The 5000-nt window shown below is 34.5% G+C and overlaps 2 long non-coding RNA genes across 3 annotated transcripts in view; one reads left to right on the top strand and one right to left on the bottom strand.

Moving 5' to 3' along the window:
- LOC135197003 (uncharacterized) overlaps positions 1-5000 on the top strand; it is a 900249-nt gene that overhangs the window by 212341 nt on the left and 682908 nt on the right. The window lies entirely within an intron of this gene.
- Positions 3487-5000, bottom strand: part of LOC135197004 (uncharacterized) — a 6461-nt gene continuing 4947 nt past the window's right edge. The window contains exons 2-3 of the long non-coding RNA XR_010310529.1: positions 4001-4260; positions 3487-3603 (exon numbers count right to left, since the gene is read on the bottom strand). This is a non-coding gene — a long non-coding RNA (uncharacterized LOC135197004). The remainder of the gene's footprint in view (positions 3604-4000; positions 4261-5000) is intronic.

Below are 5000 nucleotides of genomic sequence, written 5' to 3'. Positions count from 1 at the left end.
AGGCATAGGCAGGGGCCTCCTGGGGACTAATTATCGAACGTAATAGAATTATCATATGATAAAAGGAGGAAAGTACGGCATAGAGAAGGAAAATAATTTGCAAAATGCAGTAAATCAATGTAAACAAACCAGTTAATCTTATAGCTATGTTCACAACAAGCAGTCATTAAGAGATACCAGAAGAGTCAAGGAAATGGCGGTTGTTGTTGTTGTAATGTGGAATTACAACCTGAATATTCATAACACTGCCAGAGAGATTGTTCCCCAGCTTTGCGGTAAATGGCAAAATCACGACAAAGTAATAAGGTAATAGTGAAAGTGAAGAAAGCTTCCGTTTTTATGCGGTCGGTGGTTGCATTGATAAGTCCACGAATAAGAGCTTCCTTAAGATGTGTTACAATGCTACATTTTTATGGTTATTAGTGAACGCTAATTAAGGACTTGATCGGCTGTATTCATTTTGAAATTCGTATAAGCTCTGAGATCCAGTTAAACTATGCTTTTTTACGGATGTCAATAAACGGTAACGCAGGAACTGAAAACGATACGTTCACATGTAAAGCAATAAACGTATCCCGAAAACACTAGATGTTGTGTTTCATTGGCTAAAAATAAACGTTTACCATGAACTTTCAGTCGGCGACTTTCATATGGATATCATGAAAACTACGGCAAGGGATCAATCAGTATTCGGTTTGGATTTGATTGCACTTCATCCAGATGTTCTAAGAAGTGTTTCTGTTTGTTATTATTCGCTGTGTTTCTGTTGTATCGTTTTGTTAAGCTATTCAGGCTTTAATAATTGTTTTTGCTTTATTGGCTATGTTGGTCACGAGAACCAAACGTTATTAAGATTGTGACCGTTCGTAAATATTTTCTCAATATCTGTAGAGTTTTAAGTAAATTGTCCCTCTCTCTCTATGCTCTCTCTCTCTCTCCCTCTCTCTCTCTCTCTCGCTCTCTCTCTCTCTCTCTTCTCTCATATATATAATATCTAGTACGCTATATAATCTATATATATATATATTATATATATATTATTAAATACATACACACACACACACACACACATATATATATATAATATTATATATATATATATATATATATTATATAATATATATATTATATATAATAAAAAGAGTGGCCAGCAGAAACTTCAGCATTTTTGTTAAAACTTTATTTTTATCCAACGCCTACGTTTCGGGAAGGACCATCTTCAGGCTAAAAACAGGGAAAAAATTAAAATTTTAATTTTTTCCCTGTTTTTAGCCCTGAAGATGGGATTTGTATCCCGAAACATAGGCGTTGGATAAAAATAAAGTTTTAACGAAAAATGCTGAAGTTTCTGCTGGCCATACTCTTTTTATTAAAGATCCGCCTTTCTAGAAGCGACGACAATGCCATTCATTATATATATATATATATATATATATATATATATATGATAATACTATATATATATATATATATATATATATTAATATAATATATAGATATCTATATATATATATATATATATATATATATATATATATATATATAATATATATAATATATATTTATATATAACATAATAAATATATATTATTATTGATAATATTAATATTAATATAATTATATATAATATATATTATATAATACACACACACACACAAACACGTCCTCAAGTTCACACTGAATCAAGGAGATGTTGTTGTTTAAGATTAAGCTGGCCTTGTGCCAGCACGGGCTCTTGCTTGTAGAGCAGCCCGTATATCAAAGAGAGGTTGACAGGCTTATTTATACAAAGGGAGGGCGGAGTTACAATTTGTTAATCTTAGCAGAATGGCTTCAATAAAAATGGACTCCAACAGATTCCTTTTCCTTTGGTCATTAACTGTGTGGATTATCGATGCCTTATTCCAGCTAATGGCATGGCTTGTCTTAAGTCAATTATCCACAATACCATTATTCTTTAATGGAGGGTAATATTATGAATCTTCTTTTATATCAATAATTTTAAACTCATCCCCTAAAAATTCAGGACGTCAAATTCTAAGAGCTCTGAGATACAACATACTGGAAAATGTTTAGAGCAAAAGTGAATATATGACAAGTTTTTCGTGGGTTTCCTGTATACTTTAAAACAAAAATTGGATTTATTTCTAATAACTAAGACATCCAAAAATGGTATACAATTATTCTCTTCATATTCTATTGTGAATTTTATGGACGGTACACAATTGTATGGAGGAAATCAGGAATATAGTGCCCAGGATAGGTGATAGTGGTTTAACTAGATATTTAGAAAGTTTATAGCTAATAGAACCTGGTGAAGTGATAGTGGGACGAATAGTGAAATCTCTTTTATGGGTCCTGATTAATCCATATATGCAAGGTAAAGATGGGTCAATCGTCGTCACTTTCTCTTTTATTGAATTGAATTCCTTTTGTATAACTTATATTTTGGAATTGAACATTTTATAGCATCAGTTAACGGGTCTTTCTGTAACTTTCTATAAGTATTAGACAAAAAATATGTTTTCCTTTTTTTCCGCATAACTCATTTTATCCATTACTACAGAACAATTTGATTTGTCAGCTTTAGTAATATGCACAATTTTATCTTTTTTTATAAACCTTATCAGGAAATTCACTATTCTATTTGGTATTTGAACTAATCCAAAAAAAAAGTCCTTTTAACTAAATTGATTTTGTTAAAGTATTCCTTGCAAAGAATACAATAAGATTTACATATGTCATTCTAAATGTATTAAAATGCAATGCTCCCAGCACAAATGTGCCATTTCAAAAGGCTTAATGAATAATGGTATTGTGGATCATTGGCTCAAGACAGGTCATGCCATTAACTGGAATAAGTCATCAATGATCAACACGAAGTAACCAAAGGAAAAGGAGTCTGTTGGAGTCCATTTTTATTGAAGCCACGTCAACGAGGACATAAGTCTCCACCCTAGATTAGCTCTTGATCCTCTTTCCATATCTTTTTTGCTCAAAGAAAATTCAGCTAAGATTAACAAACTAACCCCGCTCTCCCTTTGTATAAATAAGCCTGTCAGCCTCTCCTTGATTCAGTGTGAACTTGAGAATGTAGAAATAAACTACTAAAGTACTTGTTCAAAGTCCTTAGTTTCACTCAACTTTCTGCCGTGATTTGACATATGATATATATATAATATATATATATATATATATATATATATATATATATATATATATATATATTCTTACGTTACAATTGTGCTCATGCCTTGATTATTTGTTCGCACACGTGTATCATAATTTATATAGATAAAAAGAAGGGAGTTTGGAGGTCGCCAGCCCGCGTTCAGACACTAAATACCGGCAATAAATGTATTTAACAATTACTTTGTACATTTAGTAACAAAAGAGAGCACAACGGATAGGATATTATATATCTATATATATATATATATATCTATATATATATATATATATATATATATATATATATAATATATATAGGTTAACCATGGTTAACCGCTGAAGCTTGAAGCTGTAAGGGACTTCCCTGGAGTGGAATGGTGTACTACGGTTTGTAACCATATGTGGAAGTTCAGCAAAAGTACTTTCGTCCCCCTGGAAGGGAAATTTACGACAATTAAACACTAGTTAAAATGCGCAGATACGCTAATCCACTTAACCATTCACTTACACTGCTCTATTTGACTTATACAGATTATTTATACTAATGGACATAGCAATAGGTCTTATAATTAATTAAACATGGCAGCAGTTATATTTACAAACGGTTAGCGCTTAGACATTATGAAGAGAGGCTACTCTAAGGGAAAGGGGAAACGGTCTTAGGCAAAGCCCGCCACGAGTGCACGCGGGAGGGTAGGAGAGGGAGAGGAACAAAGGATTGGTGGATAGGATTTCTTTCTGTACGGATAGGAGGGAAGGATGGGATGTTATCCTGGGGAAGGAGGAAGGATAGGTTAGGGTATGAGGTTCTCATACAACAGACACCTACTTTGTAAGGGAGAGAGAGTTGCCTCTCGGAAGAGGCGGACAGAGGACAGCACATCCACCTCGTAAGACTCTCAGTCGGTGAAGAAGGGCCACCCATGCTTTTGGCGTTCGCCCCCTCATCCCTTGAAAGTTGGGGGGGTACTTCCTTGGAGGTTTTCCTACTGGTCAGCGACCCTTGGTCCCTTTTGTCTTAGGCCTAGATTTGCATCACAATTCCCCATTTGGGGGTGCCAGCTCGGCGCTGCCGTCTTGCGGTGGCGTCTGAAAGTAAGAGACCTCAGGGAGGAGACTGTTCTAGGATAGGTAGGTGTGTGGCGAGGCTCTGGGTAGGGCCACCAAGCTTGCATTCGTTCAAATTCCCATGCTGCTTCTCTTGTATGAGAAGATAAAATGGCGGAACTATCCGTTCCACGAATAACAATATATATATATATATATATATATATATATATATTATTACATTTATACATTATACATATATGTATGTATATTATACATATGTATATATAATATATATAGTATAAAAAATTTTCTTATTTGACCTCTACGACCACACATGAACCATGTGTATGTTAATATTTGACCAACCTTTCTCTTTTCAAGTCTAAATCGTCCAACAAACTTTCTTTAATTTCATTATGCTAATGCTTGTCTCACCTCGTGGGTAATTTAAGACATGTTTTCCTCCTGAGACTTTGCGTATAAGCAACTCTCAGGCCCAGTGGCAGCCCAGACAAGGCCATGCCGCGTAACTAGTTACCTGAGCTCAGGACTCGCCTAACGGGTCATGTCTGAGGCTTTACGTTTTGGTAATTTCTTGTAAAGGCTCATACGTATGACCGGTCGAGTCTTGCAAGCCCCATCCTCTCTCTCTCTCTCTCTCTCTCTCTCTCTCAAATATCCATTCTATTTTTTGGCATACAATACAAAAAAAGGAAAAAAATGTATCGCCATGAACTGATGATATTACCTCTCCTCTCTAAATATTCACTAACTTCGAG

Source organism: Macrobrachium nipponense, chromosome 18 (genome assembly GCF_015104395.2).
Source record: "Macrobrachium nipponense isolate FS-2020 chromosome 18, ASM1510439v2, whole genome shotgun sequence".
In the NCBI taxonomy this organism is placed as follows: Eukaryota; Metazoa; Arthropoda; class Malacostraca; order Decapoda; family Palaemonidae; genus Macrobrachium; species Macrobrachium nipponense.
This window is presented reverse-complemented; position numbering and strand designations above follow the sequence as displayed.